The sequence below is a fragment of the Andrena cerasifolii genome, chromosome 1 (genome assembly GCF_050908995.1).
Source record: "Andrena cerasifolii isolate SP2316 chromosome 1, iyAndCera1_principal, whole genome shotgun sequence".
Classification (NCBI taxonomy): Eukaryota; Metazoa; Arthropoda; class Insecta; order Hymenoptera; family Andrenidae; genus Andrena; species Andrena cerasifolii.
In genome coordinates, this window is record NC_135118.1 from 1,071,046 (window position 1) to 1,096,644 (window position 25,599).

Genomic DNA, 25,599 nt, shown 5'->3' on the forward strand with positions numbered 1-25,599 from the left:
CCCAGCGAAGTGCTACTCACTTCGCTTACAGGAGACAAGGCTAAAACACTGGGGAACATAGAAGCCACATTCTACATAAATTGGAAAGAAGTAAGGCACCCATTACACGTACTAGACACCGAAACGCCAGAAGATACAGACAGAATCCTAGGGTTAGATTTCCTCATGACCGATCGAGTCACAGTAAACTATAACCTCAGGAAGTGCTAGTAAAGGGAGAACCCTGACAAGTGTTAAACCAGGACGCGGAAGTAACTATACCCGCGCGCACCCAGACAGTATGTCTGATACAAACAAATAGCCTTCGCGAATGAATTATAGAGAAACGACAGTTATTAGAAAGGGTATATCTAGGAGAAGGACTAACGACGCCGAAAAGGGGGCAATGCATAGGCTGCGTCATGAACACAATGAACGAATCAAAGAAGGTAGTCCTACCGCGAATTACGTTAGTCGACGTACCAGAACGCGAAATTTTTCAAGCCAACGATAGCGCCGCGGGCGTCCGGGCATTGACCGTGCACGAGTCGCTGTCAACGAGAATTACTCGAGTCATGGAACAGGTGAATTGCGAAAACCTGAATTCCGAAGAAAGAGAATCTATAATAGAAATCTGTAGGGAATACTACGATATGTTCCACATACCGGGGGATATATTAACCACGGCTACAGTAACTACACATAGGATCTCGATAACAGGTGATACCTTACCCTGCAATGTTAAACCGTACAGGTTACCCGAAACGCATAAGCACGAAGTCAAGAAGCAGGTAGATTAAATGCTAGAGAACGGGATAATACAACACAGCTCTAGCTCATGGAACGCACCATTGTTAGTAGTACCCAAAGAACCCGACGCAGCAGGAAATATCAAATACCGCGTAGTAGTTGATTACCGGGAACTCAATGTAGTTACCATAGGCGATTCGTTCTCCTTACCCAGTATCAGGGATATCCTTGATCAATTGGGAAAAGCGCAATACTTCACAACCCTTGACCTGGCATCCGGGTATCACCAGATCCCGATGGACGAAAAGGACAAGGGCAAGACTGCTTTCTCCACGTCACAGGGCCACTACGAATTCAATCGTATGACCTTTGGTCTCAAGAACGCACCCGCGACGTTCCAGCGAGCCATGACCACCGTGTTAGTCGGACTGCAAGGAATAGATTGCTTCGTCTATCTCGACGATGTCGTCATTCACGGGGCAAGCCTAAAGGAACATAATACTCGATTACAAAAGGTCTTAGACACCTTGAGCCGGTACAATATGAAATTGCAATCGAAAAAATGCGCATTCGTACGAAAGGAAGTAGGATTTTTAGGGCACATAATTACGCCAGACGGGATCAAACCGAATCTCGAAAAAAAACGGAAGCTGTATGAGAATTCCCTGTCCCAACCAAACTAAAGGAATTGCCAGCATTCCTAGGAATTGCAAAGCAGAGCAGAGCGGAGCATGAACGTCGACGTGGACGTGGACGTGGACGTGGACGTGGACGTGGACGTGGACGTGGACGTGGACGTGGATGTGGACGTGAACCGGTATAGGCGTGACGTTGAGTAACTGAAAGGTTAAAACATTTAGACGCAAAAATTGTAGACAAAAATTCAAACACCGCTACAATCAAAGACACGTCCCATTAGTTACTCGTTACGTCCGATATATGCATGCACTGCATTAAGAATAAAATTATAAAAAAAAAGAAAACTAGAACAATATTAGATTCTGAGGTTTGCAGAATTAGCACATAATTGAATAAGAATTTAATTTCTTAATTTATGAAAGTAATGATACAGAAACAACTAGTCTATTGTTTACCAACACGGTGAATTTTTAAAACAGCATTAAATACAGTATCAAATAAACAGTTTGCAAAAGCTTTTCACAACAATTATGTTTAAAAAAATTGTTAAAAGAAAAATTAAGTAAACGTAAAATATTTTAAATTATTCATCAGTAAGAGGGAATAATTTTCCTCATTTTTCGACGCAAATTGCATTCCGATATCTTTTATAATTTAAAAGTTATACGAAAATGGCCATAAATTCTTCTACCCGGACCGGGAAATTTGAAATAGATCTTTGCGACGTTATTTTGAACGAGACCATCCTAAAATTTTCGAAATTCGGGCATTACTGCTGTTCAGCGGTCGCTGGCAACCCTCCGAACACCAGGCCGGTGAATGGTTGTAATGGAATGCGTCCGTGAGGCGGTGTTGCCGTTTTCGTCTGTTCGCGCGCGCGTAGGTTGCACTTTTAACGGATGACCCTGTATTCCACTTTGTGCAATCAGCCATAAAAATAAGAAAACTCGCACTAATTGAAACATAACAAATGTATAGACAATATATTATATATGTATAAGTGTATGGGGTGTCTAGATGTATCTATGTCTATGTATGTTCGTGTGTGCATAGATGCTTATACCTATATATGTATACTAACTTAAAGTTCCTTAACTTCAAGTTGCCCGGGTTAGCTATGTATCTTTTGTCGGTGAAGGGGAGGGAGTTTTAAATAGATTTCTTAGCGTCCACCTAGGGGTTAACCGGAATCTACCTATCTTTAATGGTCATAGGATCAGTGGTTTCAGAGAAATTATGATAAGTGAGCGAGTGACTGAGTCCGTGGTATTTGGATTTTATATACATAGATAGATTATTTAAAAAAAAATAAAATAAAAAACGTTCAACTCTTGTCAAGACGAATAAAGTGATGTAATACGCTTGTGAGTATAATTCATATTTATTGAAAGAAATGCATTTCAAATTATGCAACTTCAAATTTATATAAGCACGTATGTAACGTTACACTAATGAAAATATGTTATCCCATTTAAAAGAAAATGTCGGCATCCTTGAAATTTCGTGAAATATGACATTGAGGAAAGAATACTTCCATCACAATAATTGCCCCTCTGAAGCAAATATCTTTTTCCTCTGATATTTTCTCGTATTATTAAAAACAACGGAGATATTGTAAGTTTAAATGTTAGGTGACTCACCCTGTATATTTTAATGTGTGGAATGACACTGAGTGAAAGTTACAGCACACACCTAGTGTTACAAAACCCTAATGGAGTTTGTCAAAATGAGCCTTCGTTTTTTAAAAAATTGAATTTAAACTTTGGCACGGTTGGAGTATAAGCTCGAATATGTAAGCGATGTTATCAATCAGCGGTTGTAGCTACGGCGGTAAAGTGTTCGCCTACGATGCTACTGGTCTTCTTTTGGTATCCCCCTGGGAAAGAATTTCCTACGTAAGACCCAAGGGGTAAGGTACCCTAGTAGCATTTATTTGTTGGGAGTTTGATGGACCATTGACGTGTTATCGGTTGACCAACTGTTGAAGTGTCGCTCTGTTTTTAAATGGGCCAACGATTGAAATCAACCCTGGCGCCACGTCATATGTTAACATAAAGGCCGAACTGAAGTGTTTCTTTCCATACGCCCAACTAAAGATTTACTTCAAACAGACGTCTTACAGCCGTTCAGATGGCGTCTTAATGAACTTCAAAAGACGTCGTAAACATGTCTCCTTCAGGTCTGGTTTAGGAAAAAGAATATGGCGGTGAGGAGAATCGAAGCAACCGCTGTTCGCAACTACCCAACATACTTCCTTGTAAACACGTTTAATTTTTAGGTACCTACATAAGTAGTAGTAATCCTTTTTAAAAAATGCGCAGTGACGCGAAATATTCTACAAAATATCACCATTCGACCTTTCGACTCATTCCTTAAAATCTCACATTCGTCTTAAGACAGACGTCTTTAACCCGGGGGTAGACGCGTCAAATAACTTACGTTTGTAGGCGCACGTCGGTCATTTCGACCGATGGTAATGTAATCAGAAATAACTTAATAAAATGACTAAAATAATATAAATAATGCATAAAATTGTATTTTACTTACTTCAGAATCGTTATACGTAAATAATCTTAATTTTTTATGATAAAATGATTAATCGTATTATAATATTATGAGTTCTGGAAAATTTATTTTTATACAAATGATGCATTGTAATTGATTTTAAAAATAAAATGTTATATAAAAATTTTTACGAATGCAAAATATAAAATTATATTGTCTATTTATCAATTTGAATTTATCACTTGATTTTTAATTTTCAATAATAGTAATTATCTAATATATTTTATATTTATATTTGTTTTTCAAAAAATATACTTATAAATTTATGGTTTCATAAACGTACTAAATATTTATATTTTCCTCGGATTAGAAACTGTATTTTGAGAATAAAGAATAAATACTTACGTTTCCTTCACTCAAAGTAAACGCCTCCTCTACATCTGATATCTCTATATCCGCAGAATCAATTTCCGAATCTGTATCGTGATCGGATTATATAACATAATCGGAATCTTCTGCGGATTCACTGATCTCGTCTTCAATGTTTTCAATCAATAAGAAATCTCGGAAATTAATATTAGCCATGATTGCCACACAGTATGCGTCGTACGCGACAGACGAAATGAGACTAACGTTAGCAGGCGCGCTATGGTCGAAAAGACCGACGCGTAAATATGTACGATTTAAAACCTACACGAGTGCACTAAGTGTCGCTCCGTAACATAAATAAGTCAAGAACTCCTTCAAAGAGGAATAGCTCTATGGAAAAAGTAAACAGTCGAACGCTATGGATCATGTTTCAAAACATGAAATCGTCGGTCGAAAAGACCGACATGCGCCTACTCCCGGGTTAAGATGTCTGAAGACGGGTGTTTTAAAGATGTCCTAAGAAGGTCGTAAGACGTTCAGACCAAGAAAAAATGTAAAACAGACATCTTTAAGACATCGTGTAATATCTGGGTATCGATGACAAAAAGCACTTTTTTCTGAATTGATATTATTTCCACTTCTTTAGACTAAAGTGGAAAAATTTAAAGAAATAAATAAATTTCAAGACTGCACACAACAAAACTTTAGTGGGCCAACTATGGCCCGACATTAACAAACTCAGAAGAAAAGAAAAATCACAACTTGGAATATATGTAATAACAAGTTTTTGGATGTAGCAAAGTTTCTGACTTTTGTAAGACATTTAAAGGTTGGCTTACTTTGGTTGGCCCAATGTTGTATCATAGTTGTAACTTTTTTGTTAATTAACCAACCACAGTAATTGTAGGCCCAACTTTGAATATTCGTAGGCAAGCTGTCGTAACTTTTTTGCCGTTGGCCCTATTTTGGGAATTTGTAGGCAAAAACACTAAATATATCCCAACTAATTCGCAGGATCATTGCCGAAACGTTGTAGGAATAATTCCTGTAATATTGCTCAAAGTTACAGAAATATTTCCTGCAATATTGCACGGGGGCGGACATACGAATATTCCTATAACGTTTCGGGAATATTTCGTATAGGTAATATTCCAAATTTTCCACCGTAGGATTTTCGAGACATTACTGCCTTATGTGCTACAATCTTATGTGGTATAGATGTAGATATAGATATGACAACCGAAAATTTTCAAATTGAAAATTAGAAACGAATATATTCGTTTGTTTACATAGATAATTTTAAACTCTGAAATACTTACACTATTCACTGCAAAGTTCAGGAATCGTGTATAGATGCAATACTACATTTCATTAAATTGGCGAAGTGTGGCAGTTGGAAGTATTAATGGTACCTAAATTCCTTTTTAAATGCATGAGTATCTAGATTAAAGCAAGGTCACAACAAATGTGCGTAAATTGAAGTTGTGTAAATGTACACGTTTACTAAGATCGAGGGTTACATACATCTTTATGTTTAGAATGCACATGCGCATTCTACATTGCGTATAGGAAATACGGGTAGAGAATGGGGAGGAAAATCGTGAAGAGTGGTTGGGACGTCGATGAACGAACGCCCCCGCTTAGTGGTCTCTTTTGGCGCGTGGGTGCTTCCAAGGTCATCGCAAGAGCAAAATTGCTACGACGCCTCCGTCCCGACGCCGGCGCATAAATCGTAGGAGTAGTATAAATGTGTGTGTATGTGTGTCTGTGGAGGGGGGGGGGGGGAGTGGCGCCTGTGTACACTTAACTATCGCTTTACGCAGTTTCAATTCACAGAAGTTTCTCATTCAAGAATTTATAAAAAAAATTCTTATCACTATATATATTAACATTTAAAAATCTAGGATTATGTATTTCCTATGTGTATATGTTTTATTATGCAATATTAAATAAAATCAGTTGCTAATTTTAATGTGTTTAGTAGAACATTTGATAGTTTATATAGATAATCGCATTGCTTCTGCTCAGAGCTAATAAGAACGCATAATTAATGTAATTTAATTTTTATCCAAGTGCGCTTGTCAAATTTGAAATAAATTATATATATATATATATAATATATAATAATTTATATGTGTAATATCGTGAGTTTCATTATTTATTGGATTTTAAAATTTTGTATTCAAGTTCGTGTTTAAATTTTATAATAATGGAAAATAATAATACACAAATCTAAAAAATGAATATAAAATCAAACCTAAAAAAATAAACTTTATTCATATAATAAGTCTAATTATTAATAAAACTTCACCAACTAAATTTAAAAATACAGGTGAGGCTATATTACGTGTCGTGCAATTTATTCTTACGTTACGATATAGTAATACACCTACCACGATCTGATATTTATAAACAACGATTTATAAAATTAATTATACAGATACTTGTGTGTAGGTATCTTTATGGTAAAGTGATCTAATTGTAGCCAAACATAAATTATTAAATTAAACAGTACATACAGTGTTTATTAATCATATGAGAAAAACAGTTTATTCAAAACATGGTTTATTCAACGACTCTATCCTTTTCTCAATCTTTCTGCCTAGTTTTACGCCTACACCTAAATAATTATGTACGTCTACGCATTTTTCTATCCTCATTGACTGCAAACATGTCGAGAATATTCTCGACTGTTATACACGAATGAAAAATGATGAAATCAACCATATAAATCTGTAATGAATCAAGAAAATAATCTGTTTAAGCTTCACAGTAATTAACTTATAATTTAGGAGAATAATTTTATGGTTGATAATTAATTTATAATTTCATGGAATTATAAACGTACCATTTGTATAAACACGTTTTCCAATATACAATGGGATGAAAATTGAATAAAAGTTAATGTAACTGAAAGAAAATACAATAAAATTATTTATAAAGGTAAGTATGTATACGTAAAGTACGTATGTAAAGAATGATATAAATAAAACCCTCTTGAGAGCTGACAATGTACATACATCGGCTGATTGTTCTATACGGACAATAACAAAGTTTTCTATAAGATAAACTTATCTCGATAGAACACTTTTTATCCAATATCTTCATTATTTGCGTAATACTAATACAGTCAGCTGTACAACTTTATCATATAAAAAGAGAGCAGGAAAAGGTGTGATAAAGGTCGAGAAGGGAGGGACAGGATGTTCTCGATCGTTAAAGCGCTACAGCGCCCTGCCACGCGATCCTCACGCCCAAGGCACTCATTCATAAACTTGAGCTTCGTTAATTTTTACACTAAATGATGTTTCTAGTAATTATAACTTCTTCATGAAGTAATACTATTCAACAATTTGTCGAATTAAAGTACTTTTCAACACCATCCCTTTCCACGCATGTTTTATTTAATATGTACTTACATATTAAATCATTATATCATAACAAGGACTTCACCGATGATCTGAGAATATTTACGACAACTTAAATGTTCTTTTTGGTAAAGGTTTATGATGCAACAGGGAAAGACATATCTAATGAAACAATAATTGGAAACTGGAAACTAATCTGGTATCTTCAAGACTGGTTATGTTGAAAACAACGACTTATTTCAAAAGATTGTATTATGTATTTTCAATCTTTGCTTTTTGTGTGAAATCGCCTCTTGTCGCGTTATGACATGTATTTTAAGGATTAGAGTCGATGATAACTCGTCTGTTCCTACTGGAGAGATAAAATACCTATTGGAAAGCACTAGCCTGCGATCAAGTAAAATCTGTTATTGACAAAGATACATATTTATAAATATATTATGGCGATTACACTTAGAAAGTGGAAAATAGTACAAAAATTGTAAAATTCAAAAAGTAAATTAATGTACCGAATGAATAATATGAAACTGATCAACGTGTCTAACATTATTTTTGCTCTCGATAATAGAAATGGTTATCCTGTAAACGTTTATGCTGATAACGGTCACACCTGTTTCTCTGCAGAATAGAATCTAATTTGTCTGATCAACCCTACCTTGGTTGAAGGTCGTTGTTGGAGGGATATAAATAAAAGTAGAGTGGCTGTATGACTGTGAGTATGTAGCTGGACTTGCATTGAGCGGTGGCTTCATTCATGGTTTGGCGGCGCACGCGCACTTCTGTCTCTAACGTAGAAATTGTTCTATCGGATGACCGACTATGTAGGAACGGACTACATACGTGTGCATACGTACGCTGTAGGTGCTGCAATCATATCTTCCTGGAATGCCAACACGGGGCTAAGATTTAGTTCACAGAACGAAATACACGGATGGGATATTTTGTGTACATTCTGCATTTGTACAAAGAAGAGAAATAGTAATTGAATGTGACAGTAATCGTGGTTGTAACAGTGATTGTGCAGGTGACAAATGTTTTACTAGTTAATAATTTTTAGTTCAAAGAAAACTAATTTGAGGACAGAAATTGTAAAGCACGTACATAGGTAGATACATACCTACCCTTTTCGTCCTCTGATCATTCATTTGATTTCTACGTGATCATTTTTATGCTGAGTTGGTACATTTAACTAATTGTTTCACTACAACTATACATGGATTCATATCAGTGAGTAGCAAGCACATGGAATTTTGCTTCAACTATTTCTATGGAATTATATTAAAAAAGAATTTTATTGTAAATTAGTGAGTGGTGCAAACATTCGTAAATGCCTACGTATACAATAATCGTAGCTCTGTATTAGGATGATATTCCCGATTAAATGCAAAGCATGATAATCATTTCGAAATTATATTAATATTTTCATTAAACTTATACCATTTATTGTCACAACTGTATTAGTAACAATATCCGAAGAAAGTTAGAGGAAGAAAATTTAAAGGGAATAAAAAGAATAGGTATAAGGAAGAAGGATAGAAATTCGAGTGAGGGGTGAAAATGCATTCTCTCGATTGGTCGAGGGAAGCTTGCCGGCTCGTCAGAGGAACGAAGCGTGGTGGGGAGGGGTGTTAGGCTTCGAGTTTCAACGGGATTTAGTCGAGTAAACGTAGTCAGAAGTTCAGTGTGGATCGGAGACTCGACGCGGCCAATGATATTTTGTTTGGCGAGCACGTGTCGTATACTAATAATTTCGTCCTTCGATAACTCTGAGTTTACTCGCGAAGTCTAGTGTCTATCTAAATGTAATTAGTGGAAAAATAAATCGATACAGAGGTATTTCGGGTCTTTTTTGGCCTTGCACAGTTCTGTTATTATATCAAAATTATTTCGAATATGTTTAAAAGGTGAAATACATGGTGCTTGTTGTTTAAACGAAGCGAATGACCCGCTGAATATCTAGCATTTTTCAAAGAGTTTCATCGTGACGAAGGTATGTATATAAATATACGCTTCATTCTGTCTCTGTATCCTATTTACTCTCCTTCATTTTTCGTAAATTGTGAATAAGAAAGATTCTTAAAATATCAAATTCTAATTCCGATTTATACCTATAATCAAAACGGAATGAGAATCACGGGAACCGATGATGGAATAATAATTGGGATTTTAAAATTTCCTTGTCATAGTTCGAATGTGGTCGTTTACGTTTCCGTATTTATGTCGTAAAGTACTCTCCTCGGACGACATTGAAATTCGAACGAGAGGGAAAGTATGTATGTGTGTGCATACATACAGACCTACAACAGCGCTGTCTGACGACAGTGAAAACGAAATCAAGAAATTTTGTTTGTTTTTACTGTAACCATTGTACTTGCACCTTACGGAAACCTCGATATTACTTCAAACGAAAAATAACGACTTTTTCAGAATATTTATAAATCGTTCATACATACGTAAGTTGCCAAACATTAAATCTTATAAGGAAATATTAGAAAAATCCGTTACTCCTAACGTTTCGTAATGCATCAAGCATGTTTTTAAATAGAAGCGTGTATGCTGGTTTGTATTCGAGGAATGCACATGCACATTGCACACGTACCTACATTTCACTTTGTTTAGGAAAAATTTTTGTGTGATATAAAAATGGCAATTCGTGTTCGTGTTTATGTTTATGACAGTGTGATTTATGAAATTATGTATATGACTACGTAGAACGTATACCTAAAAGATTCATGAGTATGTACAATAAAATGATTCATCTTCTTTGGAATAAAATACGTCGCCTTTCAAGATATTAAAAGAAATCTTGATGAAAGAATTCCTTTCGGTAAGAACTTTCAGTCGTGTCCAATGTGTGCATGCTTGTGAAAAGAAATAATTCTAACTACGAAATTTCGCAGTTTATCTTGAAGTATATTACGTATATCTACATCTGCAATTATTGATAGTTGTATTAATAAAGAATAGCTGCAGATAATATTCTTATACTATAAATATCAATATTCTCTGTCACTAAAGGAAATAATTTGCAAAACTTATGTTCCTTTTACCTTCTATTTCCATAATATCATTACAATAGATTCTTGTTTAAGTATTTAAATAAATATGGAACATTAACACATTAATACTTTATAATGAAATTGTTGATATTTGTATGCTATTTAAGAGCTAAATATGTTCGCAATTTTCATTTTCATTATAGCTTTTGTTATTAAAATGTCCTTGTACATAACGACATAATTTTATTACCATACAAAATTATGTAGAATTAATAAGAAACTTTATAACGTATATTTATAATGTATTAAAATCTACGTTAAATTCTAAAGTTTCTTATTAACTGTACATAATTTGGTATGGTTATAAAATTATAATGAGAGAGAAAGAGAGAGAGAGAGAGAGAAATCACAAATTCCTATGAATTTGTTAAATATTAGTTCTTTATATATTTCGTACAATGAATTGAGAATTAACAGCTAATACTTAACAAATTTATATGAAACTGTAATTGCTCTATCACCATATTTTCTACAAACATGTAGTTGCTCGCAATTTTTTGCGTTTATAATTCGTTGAGATCGCAGTGTTGTACGTTACTATGTATAGGACTTATAGAAAATGACAGATACCTCACTTTCTCTTTCTTTTGACCCTTGGAGAAAATAGCAGGTCTAACCTTGGTCGCCATGGCAATTTCAAGGATAGCACCCTCTAACTGCTGTATACCAGCTGCTGGAAAAGTAAAAGGAAAAACTTTACAGGCAAACGTGCAGTATTTTCGTTCAAAACTAATCTTAACCCTGACATTACATTGACAAACCTAATAATGAAATGAATTTTGCTATTTAATGTCAATTCACATTTGTAAATGTGTGTACATGTTGTCACATGTACAGATTATAATCTTATTACCTAAGTAATATATAATTTTATTTAGGCAAGAATCATTTTAATACGTTTATTAAATGTTTACCCTGTATATAATATTTAACCTGTAATGGAGTCCTAAGAGTTCTTATGATGTCTTAATTTAATAATACAAACAAGCAAAGACCTTGCATTACTACACATATAAGCATAAAACTTAAAATCAATATGTACAGCGTATATTCCAACATTTAACAGCCATATTCTATCACTCTATTCCATACGTTCCCAGATTCAAGGGTGCGTCATTAAAGCGTTACATCAAACAATAGTAAGGATATACCGAGATGATAGTAATTTCATTTAATTTTTCGTTAAAAAATCGTAACATGCATCCGTGTCAATATAAACCTAATAGCATTGAAAGATTAAAAACATGTTGAATCGATACGACATAATAATATGATGAAATTTTCATTGATATTTTTTTTAAACAGTTTGAATAGGTACCGTAAACTGGGGGAACATTGGCAGCACGGGTAACATTGGCATACGCTGGAATTACATTGTTTTACGTCAGATTAGTAAAACTTAACCTGTTAATGATATTTATATGATGTGCCAATGTTACCCCAGTACGGTAATGTTTTTAACATGTATTAAAGAAGGAAAAGGACAAAAATTTTATGCATTTCGACACTTGTAGTACAATCACAAAAGATGCAATGTTACGATAGGATACTTAAAGCAAATGTAAACATGTTAATTTTTATATTATATAACAAAATGTTTCAAAAACTTGCTAATGTTCCCCCAGTTTACGGTACTGTAATCACACAAAAATGTTCAGAACAGAATAATAATCCTATATTTTTTATTGAAAGAAAATTGCAAAATCTTGATACGAAGATATATGTACATGCAACTCACAGATTAAAATGTATGTAGGAACAATTATTCTTTAACACCTTTGCATGATAAGTACAAACCAATAAATGAATTGTATTGTCAATTTATGCTATTAGTAGTTTCTATACATATCATGTTTTTTTATACATTTTTAATCCATGTCTATACAAATTAATAAGGAAAAAATATATATGTTTATATGTTTATATGTATTCAGCATATAAACTATTCTGCATAAAACTACAGAATTGCTTTTTGCAAAAATATTCTTCGATCATCAGTCATCACATTTCTATCACTTATTAATAATTTTTAATATTATAAAAATTTATTTTATGTAGGTTTCTTTTTTCATAAGTTCTGACCAAGTTACTTAACATATTCTGATACCCTTTCCAAAGCTTATTCTGTTTGCTACTCAGGAAGTACAAGAATGTAGATGAGTGTGATAAATTTACTAAACGACTGATTTTACGGAACACGAAAAATTTATTTTTTAAACACGTACAATTTTTTAAATAAAATATGGTGATCTTGCTGTAATGCAGCATGTTGTTGAATAAAATCTAAAAACAAGATTTAAATATTTTGTCAAGTTCTTTAATTTGTTTTAGACTTTAAAATATTCAACTACAAGGCAGATTTAGAAAATGTTAAAAAATGTTTAAAGAATTCTCTTTAAATAATCTTACTGCATTCGAATAATGCCCTATTTCAAATGCTCCCATCATATAAGTAATTGCGATATACATACATATAAGGTCTTCCGTATATCATGATCTAGAAAGTGTGAGAGAGGGAGAGACGCGTGTATTGTCTGCAAGTCCTTTTTCTCTGTCTTTCTTTTTTACCGTCCTCTTGCATTCACGACCGATCGAATGTAGAATTTTCATTTCCAAAATACGTCCCTAGCTGTAGATCACCTTAAGTTATATACATGAATTTCTCCTGTTATCATCTACAAAAATATGGTAACGCAAACATATCGTTTAAAAAATAAAACAAATTCTTTGTTGGCCCTTTAAAACTTAATAAATCTATAAAATTATGTTTTCGAAGAAGCACACCCTATACCTATATATGAGGTGTTTGCAATCAATAATCGTTTTATAAATGATTATGAATGCCAAATTATATATAACTAGCTTTACTACTCGGCTTTTCTCGAAATTTAGATTCTGAATCTAGAAATTTTTTTTTAATTATGTCTTTTGAGAAAATAATCACATTCATTTGGATTAGCTAGGCACAATCAGCTGAGACACATTTCGTGACCTCAGAGTTTACCATCCGAAAGTTTTTAGGCGACTGACAAACGCACAAACACTTTCCGACTAATGTTCATATTAGAATTTGCAGTATGTAGGTACATATAAACTACGAAGACATTTCACTTATTTTCCTTTTCTTTTTATTTAGTGAAAGGTTACGGTGTTTGTTTGATTGCGATTACTCAAACATTTGATACTACTTATTATGTACTACCATTGAGCTCTAAAAATATCTGGAGAGTGAACAGAGCAGTGGCGGCCGGTCCGAGAAAGAGGGAAAATAACGGGTGAACCTACTCTGTCTTACAACAGGCTATGGATGCATAGTCATGTGAGTGAAGTTACCCGCTCACACATACATACATAAAGCCGGGTCCAGACCTGAATGAGTATACGCTGAGCAGGCTGAGCGCGTACGAATATTTTGATGTGGACGGGTGAAACGGTAGCCAGGGCCGCATGCTTCTACGTCAGAAAGGGTGAGCGTGAACGCATATGCAAGTGTGGACGTGTCATTCGTGGTGACCCGGCGCATGCGACCCGACTCGCGAATGCCGGCGAAGGCACATGGCCTGAGCCGACCGTTGTCGGTTTTCTTCCGCACATCGAAGAGAATTTGGAGTGCATTGCGTTCAGCGTGGAAGATAGAAGCAGATGTGATACTTTTCTAAAATCCTCGATGTCTCGAATTTTCATAATATTGAAATATATGGTAGTCCATGTGAAATTAGGGAGGGTTAAGTCCTCATTTTTGCAGATTCGAAATTGTTTAAAAAATACAAATCTTCAAAGTTACCTGCTTTCGGTGATTTTTACGAAACCCGCCTACAGAAATTAATTTTAATGACCTAAATTATTGAAGGTATGGACTCGCGTCTTTTTATTTTAATCACGAAAAAGCTCTATTTCGCTGAATAATTTGTCTTTCTTTTCTTCACTACCCCCTGCATTGTTCTTAATTCATAAAGCCTGATCGACTCGCTGTTGTGTTAAAAAAATCACATGAAACTATTTTTAACGAATTCAGCTTGAAATGATATAAATCAATTTTTCACGAAATTTCCTTCATTATGGTCCGAATTACGTCGGTCTTGGTGTTAGTTTCATCGGCGAAACACAAGGAATCAATTGACGTCGTTTTCGCAAAGATCTGATGAGAAATGCGGAACTCTTGGACATTTCTGACATTTTAATGGTATTCCAACCGTTTCGAGGATCGAAACCCATAAAATTCGGTGAAGCACTGTGGGGGTTGTCCTCGCCACGGGGTACCAGGTGGCACCTCTTTGATAGGCGTCGCTGGGGAATCACCCTGTATTGGTAAACAGGATGACTCAGAGAATTTTGCTGTACGTTTATTTAGCTAATCACACCATCTTTACGACTGCGGAATTGGCTAAGCTAAGCACAGAAGTTGGCGAAGAAAGACACAATGGCACTTTCGACCCCTCCGCATGCGTCATTCGTGCGTGCTCAGCCTACTCAGCGTATACGCATTCAAGTCTGGACCCGGCTTAACACAGATAGTACAGAGTGAGAGGGATAATAGGAAGAAGGATAGGTTTACCGCTTATCTTCTATTTTCCACGGACCGCTGTCACCTCTATTTCTTCCCACTGCTATTCACTTTCCAGGTATGTTTAGAGTTCAATGTGTGCTACACAATAATAATTTAAATTTGCTCGAGAACAAGCATAATGAACATAATGAGCATTTTTGACAGATTGAAAACCAAGCTAGAGAAGAGCTAAAACTAAAACTTCTTTAGCATTATTTCTAATATCTATTAGACGGATCTTTTCTATAAAGCATTTCATTTCTATCTTTGCGTGAATTTGACGGTTGCGATGCCTATTTATGTCCTTGAATTGATCACTTCACACCCCTTCATATTGTATTATGTGTACAGTCACTCACAAAACTCTTTTTACACCCAGAAAAGAAGCCATTTGTAGTAAAAAGAGACACTTACTTAGAAGGGACGTTCGGCAACCCGCAAATTCAGAAAATTATGAAACATGGTGTGCAAGTGAGTAGTTCATCCGTAACGCAACCCTATTTTTTGTTGGTGCCTTAGGGCAGTTTTGGCGGGGGGGGGGGGGTGAAATCACCCTTTGAAAAATAATGCAGAATTTTCTTTTCCGTGGAATATCTCAAGAACGGTGAGAGACATCGAAAAGGAATTTAAACAAAAGTTGCATCTTTTTTTATATCTACAAAACTGCGTGAAAATAATTCTCGAAAAATCAATATTTTTCAAGTTACACCCACCACCAACCCTTATCATTAAGTTTTTTTTATTTTGCAAATATATGCTGAAATACCTCTGCGTAATCTCTTTTTATACATGTATATAGTTTATGTGTTACATTTTTTCTTTTAAAGAAATAAAACCTGTATTATCGAATTTGAAGTCTATTTTAGCAGTTTCCATTAACACAATGGTTTCTTAAAGCAATATTTAAAATATTATTTATATAAAGTTTAGGCAGCTTGTATTCATTGGCACCAATGTATATAATTTCTATGAAATTTTCAATTTATTATGAAGATTTTTATTTATTGTCGATTCACTTCTAATCGCTTATAATGGGTATAATGATTATCTATGTTAAAAATATGTTTGCATAGAATATTCGATCTTTCAAATTCTATAATTGCAGAGAAAATAATGTTTAAAAGTATCACATTCGCTTTTCAGCGAATATTGTAAGCAAACCTATTTTAGCATAGATAATAATTATACCCATTATAAGCGGTTAGAAGTAAATCGGCAAAAAATACAAATTTTCATAAAAAATAGAAAATTTCATAGAAAATGTATACACTGGTGCCAATGCGCAACCTGAAGGTGAAGTCTGAGAAATCCTTTCAAACCCAGATTATGGACCACCTTAGGCAACTTTTGTCACCTACATCAATATTGTATCTGAAAAAAATATTTTCGCTGCACCTTAACGTCTTGCTTGAATAATTGAAAGCTGTCTAAATTTTAAATAAATAACATTTTAAATATTGCTTTAAGAAACCATTTTATTAATGGAAACTGCTAAAATGGACTTCAAATTCGATAATAGAGGTTTTATTTGTTAACAAGGAAAAATATAACACATAAACTATTAACGTGTATGAAAATAGATTATCCAGAGGTATTTCAGCATATATTTACAAAATAAAAAAACTTGTTAAGGGTTGGTGGTGGGTGTAACTTGAAAAAATGTGGATTTTTCGAGAATTATTTTTACGCAGTTTAGTAGATATGAAAAAAGGATGTAATTTTTGTTTAAATTCCTTTTCGATATCCCTCGCCGTTCTCGAAATATTCCACGGAAAAGAAAATTCTGCATTTTTTCAAGGGATGCTGTCACCCCGAAAAACTGCCCTATAGGGTTGCGTTACAGATGAACTACTCACTTTCACACCATGTTTCATAATTTTCTGAATTTGCGAGTTGCCGAACGTCCCTTGTTAGTTTAATAAAATATTTACTTATTACCATATGAAATATTAGTAACTATTTTATAACAAAATGTAGTATTCTTCAGAATTCAGTATTTCCTCGTTACGGGCTCGATTTGGTGTATACAATACGGACTTTTCGATATCCCCACCACTTCTGTCTCGCTCTTGTCCGGCGAAGGCGAGAGTGAGATGGAACGAGAGCGAGCGAGGACGGTACGAGACCGACGACGCGTTGATGTTTTGTCTCGCTCCGTCGGGCGACGCATGCGCGATGGTCGCGAGCGCTTACCGTGAACCGGGCCTGCTTCAAGATTTTACGAAGCGGTTTTCGTGCTCACGGTAAGTGCTTGCGACCATCACGCACGCTCGCCGCGCATGCAATGTTCCATCTCGCTCCCCCCTTCGGCCAGAAAGAAGCAAGAAACGAACACTCGGAATTAGGGCTCTGTTCACGATACGGGCTCAACGCCGGTCCCGACAAGCGAACCACTAACGGGGAAATACTGTAATTTGCGTGAGTGAAAAGCAGGGAGTCGAGACCGAAGCAGAAACCGAAATTCAGACCGGTCACATATCGGTCATGTGAGCAGTATCCGTAACGAAAGTGGGGAGAAATTTTGACCGTAATAGTGAGAGGATGTAAAAGCGAACCGAAACTGCTGACCGATTTCATTTCGGTCGGGAATCGGGGACCGTAATTCTGAGACGAACCGGTCGCCACTTCATGTATGGAGCAGTCCGCCGGCTGGTCAGGGCTTCGGGTAGGTTCGGTTCGGTTGGACCTAGCTGAATAGATCGGGAAGGTATGTATGCTGTTCTTGTCGCTCACATTGTTTGTCTCTCTCGTAACGGGATTTTTGAAAGCAGACTGTTGCAGTTATTTGTTATTCGGTCAGTGTCGGTCCCAAACTGCGCCGGTCTACCGAGATATTGTTGTATTTGAAACTGTACATTAAGAAGATATTCGTTAATATAAAAAAAATCATTGTTAAAATACAAATAACAAGAAAATGATTGGAAATACAATTTTTCATGTGGTTATTTCAAAAGTATGTCCAAGTGTGAAATAACTGAAGATATAAACGTAACAAAATGTAAATATATATTTAACAAAAAATTAAATAACAAATTACACAGCGAAATTTATTACAATGTTTCAATAGTTATCTCCCGCAAGAACACACGAAAACATTATTTTACATCTTCTAAATCAGTTGCTGTATAAGCGTTAGTTCTTCAATTTTTATTACGACAAATATGTATAAGGAAGGAGAGTGGTACATCGGAAAACGCCAACGAAAGGACGCATCCCGAGATTTTGTCCATGGATCATTCCAAGGCTTCATTTTCTCTAGGGCGAGAACAAAACACCCTGTATTTGCGTTGAACCATAACATTTTATGGAACAGGCACTTTTGAGTATACCTAACCCCTATTGAAATTCAAATAAAAGCAGTTAAAGAAACTCTTTCGCAGGCATAAATGACGCCATTATGGCAGATACGAGACCAGTCGATTTTATACGAGACCTTCCATGGTTGATTGCGATGTAAATTTTGAACATACCATACTAGGAACAAGCTTATTTTGTAGACAGTAAGCTAGAAATATGGTCATATTTATTTAAAATTTAAAAACATACGGTGAATGTCCCAATTTCTGCACATTTAAGAGGTTACTCGTCATAAAGAAGGTATACAAAATTTGTTTGTGATAAAAATTTGCAGAGTAATTGATTAATTCTTTAATAATAAATCAACCAATTCAAAAACTATTCCAGAAAGATATTTCAAGATGTTTAACTATTAGTAATTTGTAATTAAATATAATGCTCTAAATGTTCGTATTTCTGCTTACGAAGAATAGCGATGTACGTATTTCTACTCACCATTTGTACCAATTTCTGCTCACATAATATGTTGCCTTTCAGATTAAAATAAATTACATCTTTTGTGAAGATGTTTTATAACACAACAGTACAGTATAAAATAATGATAAACAAAAAATAAAACGCTTTCGAATAGAAATAGAGGTTACAGTATATATTGAATTGTTATGTTACTAAAATTTTTGTGAGTAGAAATGCGGACGTGGCGGTGATTCACTTGACCCTAAACCTAATCACCTGTTTTCTACTTAAAATAATTAAAAATAGTAAAAAAAAACTCCACATCCAGAGCACAATACGGTATCTGTTTTGTTTATTAAATAAGAATTTTTACTGCAAAAACTATTTTCTGCCGAATTATCGAATACCATTAGTGGTGCTATTCCTTAGCACAACCAGCTAGAACACGGTCTAAAAAAACGTGAGTCCCTCATTTGAAAAGTTTTTCGTTGCTTATGCTGCACTTTGACTAGCCCCAAGCTCGTATAACACTCGCGTAAATGTTCAAATAATTTAGAATTATTTTGTTGCAACTATACTACAAACGTAACGCTTATAATAATAAGAAAAATACGAAATAAGCAGAAATGGGGATATTCACCTTATAATTTTGCAGGCAAAATTAGGAAAATAGGAATTTGCTTTGTAGTGGATCTTGCATGAATAAATGACTGCTCATTTAAAACAAGAGTAGATATGTATATATTTGTAACAATAGTACTGAACATAACGTCTTCGCTCGTGACTCTCCGGCAGCACACTCAAGACTGGCTCGCTTGCCGGTCTCCGGTAGAACACGCCACGCTCGCACAACGCTGGGCGCGAGATTCAAATAGCTCGGGCGGCTGGCTCCTTGGCCATAAGCCCGCTATAGTTCGGCCATTCTGAGCACTGAGATTGCCCTCAATTTCCTTACATCATTCGTTTCGGTGCCTTCCGGCAATCGGACTTAAAGATTAACCCTTTTCCTGCTCTATGAGCCACATAAGGTAAGTACGCATAATAGAATAATTCATAAAATAACTCGTTCATAACATCTATACATAAGGTAGATACATAAAATTGGTACATAAGGTGAATATGCGTAAGGAAACTTTACACATGGTGAGTATATCATAATCCTCTTTGGTTTTTCGTAAGACAGTTAAAACTAAGATAAGAATGTTTTTATAATTAACGCAATTAGGGCACGATCTCTGTATTCTAATCACGCACTTAACGTAAATGGTTATTACAGGAATAATATAAAATAAAGGAACTTTGTTTGTTTCATGAAACAGTGACTGTCTTCCTGGAATTCAACCAGGGTTCTGGGGCACGGCAGTGCCCCCGCCGAGTCGGGTCGGGCGCTTGCCGTAAGCACTCTTTTCTGAAAGCAACTCAGCGTACTTTTGACCCCCCCCCCCCCTATTTTTGTGCTGGAGTTACGCAGAAAACTGAAATTTTACTGAAACCTAGTACTTTGCAAACGGAATTAAACCCCCCAAATTTCACATTTCTATCATTTCTACTTCATAAGATATTTGAACTCAAAGTTTCGTTATTTCGACACTGACCGATTATCAAAAATCAGACGTACTTCCAGCAGCCTTAAAAACTTGAACTTTGGCAGAAAGGTAGTGTTTGGGATACAATGAAAGGAAAAATTAAAAAATCTGGAAAAATCCTTTTCTCTAACACTTTATGAAAGAAATTCGATATCTCTGGAACCACTGAACCCATAGCCATGAAATTTGATAGGCACATCCCTCTTAGTCCCCAGGTGTTCGCTAAGAAATTTAAAAAAAAAAATTCGCCGCCCTATTATCGAAAAACGATACATGAATGTTTAGCCCCCGCGCGCGTCACGCATGTTTCGGTCCTGACGCCGTAACGCAGTCACAACGCAGAGCCCCCCACTCTGCAAAAATCGCGTGATCCTCTCACGCGAGGCGCGAACGCAGCCGCAACCGCCAGATGGCTGGGTACCCGAGAATCATGATTCTCGCGTGTAAATATTTACGGTTTCGCTACAAATATCGCGGCGCGACAACGGATATACGCCCAATACAATCGCCTATTCACTTACAAAAAAAAAAGTGAAATCTCATCAAAAATATTTCATGTAAAAAATGTAGTCGAGTCTCGTGACTCCTTTACCCTTAAAAAGTTGTGAGATGTCATGTAGAACCGAGTCTAGCGCTCTAATTAATTCTGACACTTTCATTCACAAATCACTCCAAGTCTACATCTTTAGTTAAAGAACATTTTGCGACTTGGCAATTACGCAGTACGAGAATGTGACGGAAGTTGCTTACATTTTAATTATGTATTTATAGCGTGAACTTAATTTTACATAACATTGTAAGGTGTAATAACTTCCCTGTGCTGCGTAATTGCCAAGTCACAAAATGTTCTTTAACTAAATATATAGACTTGGAGTGATTTGTGAATGAAAGTGTCAGAGTTAATTAGAGCGCTAGACTCGGTACTACATGACATCTCACAACTTTTTATGGGAAAAGGAGTCACGAGACTCGGCTACATTTTTTACATGAAATGTTTTTGAAAGGATTCATATTTTCCGGCACAAACACCTTCAAAGGGTCTCTGAGTCAGCCGATGACCCTCGGGATCACACACTATACATCTATCTTTTTCTAATACTCTCTTAACTACATAAGGACCTCGAAACTTTGGCAATAATTTTTTATTTGTACCCGACGTCACGTTGATATTTTTAATCGTGATGTAATCCCCCACTGAATATCGAGTAGGTGGCTTATGTCGGTTATGATAATAGGAACGATTGTTCCCATTTGCCGTGTGTATTTTAGAAACAGCGCTCTCTGGTATATTTTCTAAATCCCGATCTTCCGACAATAAAATTGATCTTCTAGGATACAACAAAAATCATCCTTAATTGGCCCAACCTGGTTTGTGCCGAATAACAATCTAGACGGCGTATCTCCGATCGATCGGTTTACGCTATTATTAAAAGCATACTCTACGTCCGCTAAGCAGTGACTCCATGAATGTAAGCTTGTGCTTAATTTTGCTAACATCGGTGTTAAGGGTCGATTTATCATTTCAATTTGCCGGTTCGCATGGGACGTAGCTGTTGCTATTAAAACATACCTTATTCAATTTTCGGCCATAAATTCCTTAAATTTAATAGACGTAAACGCACTTTCACGATCCGAAACATTTTGGCACGGTTTACTATAAGTAAAAGAGTACGTTTATAAATGACGTATCACTTCATCGGCATTCGTACTAATCGTCGGATAGAATTTTACGAATGTGGTGAACGCATCTATGACTTCGAAAATAAACTTATGTCGATGCTTCGTTTTATCTAGGGACCCGAAGTGATCGATGTGTAAACAATAGAAAGGTACGTTTCCCTTTGGAGGGCAATGTAATTTGCCTTCAATTCTATTCGCATTAGTAGCATAAGTGATGCATTTCAAACATTTACCAATATAATTTTGATTTTTTTTCTTATCGCGAAACCAATAAATGCGTGAGATATCTGCATGCTGCAATTTGTCTCCCAATCGATGTTTCAACGTATAATTATAATTACGAAGTATCAAAGACCAGCGCAAGATTCGTGGGTTAACTTCCTTCTTTTCAAGTGTTAATTTTAAGTTATTAAAATCGGTTACATTCTTGAAAGGAATTCCCTGCAAATAAATCCTAAACCGCTCGAGGAAATAAACGATTGTTGTGAAACAACCACCGACTTACATCGAACCAGCAAGATGTGCAACTATGCGAAGGAATCCGCAAACGATGCATGGTCATCGAACGCTGCACAGCCACGGGTCATCGGACAGAGACCATGATGCCCCTACCGCGACCCAAAAGATCATATATAAACCGACGCGCAAAACGGGGCACTCTCTCTCGCTTTTTCGAATTGATTAGCGATCACTACCGTGATCGCCGCGCCAGTGTCAGTTCAAGTTCAATAAATCCTTGTTCACTCTATGGTGAATTCCAACTCCTAAACCGGCAAAGATCCCCTACCTTCCGTCCAGACCGAATCCTCGTTCCCGACACCTTCACCCGAATTATCGGAGCCCCGAGGACGACCCTTCCGAGGACAGCCACGGCTACCGACGGAGATTCTTAGGGAAGAATCTCAGTCCCGGCAATCTCACAACACAATAGCGAGAGCTTCAAGGTCGAAGTTATGATACTTCGACTCGGCTTGTGTAGTCCTTTTGCTGAAATACGATACAGGGTGAAATTTTCCATCAGACTGTTTTTGTAATAACACAGAGCCGCAGCTGTGCGCGCTCGCATCACAATGCAGCTCCGTGTCCGCGGTAGGCGAATAAATTGACGGGGCTGCTTTCGAAATTATTGCCTGCTTAAGTTTTTCGAAACATTTCAATGTCTTCTCGTCCCATTTAAATGCTAGTTTCAACCTCAGTAGGTCATACAATGGTTTTGCCTCTAACGCGAAATTCCGTATAAACGGAAGTACGAAATCAGCCCTAAATAACTATGCAATTCACGAAAATTTCTGGGTATGGGATATTCCACCATGGCCCTTATATTTTCATTACTCCCATGCATGATATATTGTATTAACGCCTCCGTCTCGGCGCTTCCCCTCGCTGCTATTTCTTTCATCGTTAAGAAATACTCGTACACTGATTCGGTACGATGCATTAGCCATTTGCATAACATTTGATGTAACTATTCACCTTCGTGGAGAATTTTTCTAAGAGCAAAAGTCTGAGTCGCTCCCACGTAATAACTCCACGTTCTCATTGCGTGAATAATCCAGCAAGCCCGGCCAACCGCTTCTTTGCGAACAACAATTTTTGTAGCTCAAACCAGTCCAATAACTTGGCATTATCTTCGAATTTCGCGATCCACGTTTCAACAGGATATTCCTCGCTACCATCGAACGGACGTACCGTTTCCTTGATGTCGCGAAGACTCAAAGCAAATTTCTTCTCTCATTCGAAGAGGACGGCAATGTCGCACTCATTGGTTGTGTCGCTATACCGGCCGGACCCGGTGCGGCAGCTTTCGCCGGCCGTGATTGCACTGTCACGTCCAAATCTTCGTCCGATTCCTCTTCTACATCGGATTCAATTGTCACTGCTTTTAATAATCGTAGATCGCACAAGTGTTCCACAATCCGACGAGCGACCTTGTCCGCCGTATCTCCATAGCCCAGTCTCAAAACATTGCACATGCCGACTAAATCACCAAGAGGAAGAGCCTCCGCCGATGAGACTATGGCCTTGAACTCGAGAGATACGATCTCAAAACTGAAACCCTCGAAGCCACGTAGCCGCTGACGATTACCTCGATCTCCCTCTTTGCCGTACACTAATTTGTGTAAAGTCCGAATGGATTTGGTCGAAGCCTTTTTAAGATTTTCGTAAATAACCGCGATACCGCTTAACGTGGTCATTGTCTCGTACGTTAACGTCGCACTTTCGCACCGAACACCGAAGAAAGAAACTGCGCACTTTCAGCACAAATGGCGGCGATCGCACGTGTCTCGCGATTCCGATTTCGAAACCGTATTCAATTCGAATCCGTAATTAATTCGAATCTCACTTCTGATAACTGTAGTGGATCTTGCACGAATAAATGACTGCTCATTTAAAACAGGAATAGATATGTATATATTTGTAACAACGGTACTGAACATAACGTCTTCGCTCGTGACTCTCCGGCAGCACACTCAAGACTGGCTGGTCGCCGGTAGAACACGCCACGCTTGCACAACGCTCGACGCGAGATTCAAACAGCTCGGGTGGCTGCTTCCTTGCCCATACGCCCGCCATAGCTTATATTTTTTGATGTTACAAAAATGATTTTTAAATTTCATAAAATATTATGTAAATAGGCAAAATCATCTAAATTAAAAAAGAAAAAAACGAATGCAATACCATGAGAGGTGCGAGGAGCGGACTGGGGGATCGGCCGGTTGCATGGTCATGCGTAGCAGTGACCCTTTGATTTCGTGCTTGCCCTGCGTTTCTAGCTTCTCGGCCTGCTCGGCTCCAACGTATTCTCTCGTACCTGAGAGAAGGTTAATGTTTCTGCCTCTTTTGCAAGGAACTCCGGAGCCGTAAAAGGATTGAAGTTCCAAGCTCGTAAAGCCACTGGAAGGACGTCAGGGTGAATGGTGCCGACTGTGGCGCTTGCGGGACGCGGGCTGCTGGACGGAGAATGTGCAGAGGAGGTCGTTACGTCTCCGAGGCGGTGGAGTCGTCGTTGGACAATCCATGGACCCTGGAGTACTTCGTGCAGGGCATTTGAAGGTGGAAGACTTAACATCGAGGACGAGTGCCCGGAGGAAGGGGAAGTCTGATCGGCGCCGACACGAGGTCGCGCTTGCTGGACGCTGGTTCCTGCACGGGGAACATCCAGAGAAGAAGGAAGAAAGAAGCGGAGCAGGTGTTCGCCGGTTTGGTGTTCGACAGTTTCTTGGAGAAGCTGTCTGTGAATGAGGCATCTCTGGAAAGTCTGGACGCAACGTTTGGGAGCAGTTCACGGATCGCGCCAGGAAGAGCTGAGGGTTTCGTCGCTGGACATTTGAAGAGGAACGGAAGCAGGTGCGAGGAAGCGTTTC

At 36.9% G+C, this 25,599-nt stretch overlaps 2 protein-coding genes and 1 long non-coding RNA gene across 7 annotated transcripts in view; 1 reads left to right on the forward strand and 2 right to left on the reverse strand.

The window, feature by feature from the left end:
• Positions 1 to 25,599, reverse strand: part of LOC143373660 (uncharacterized) — a 423,841-nt gene that overhangs the window by 141,038 nt on the left and 257,204 nt on the right. The window lies entirely within an intron of this gene.
• Positions 1 to 25,599, reverse strand: part of LOC143374872 (uncharacterized) — a 617,708-nt gene that overhangs the window by 58,713 nt on the left and 533,396 nt on the right. The window lies entirely within an intron of this gene.
• Wech (tripartite motif containing 71 protein wech) overlaps positions 9,261 to 25,599 on the forward strand; it is a 320,032-nt gene continuing 303,693 nt past the window's right edge. For 2 of the 4 annotated variants that reach the window (XM_076812554.1, XM_076812740.1), the window contains exon 1: positions 9,262 to 9,600. The gene's annotated coding sequence lies outside the window, so the exon portion shown is untranslated. Of the gene's footprint in view, positions 9,601 to 25,599 lie in introns of all 4 variants that reach the window. The other 2 variants (XM_076812830.1, XM_076812920.1) reach the window with 2 other exon arrangements.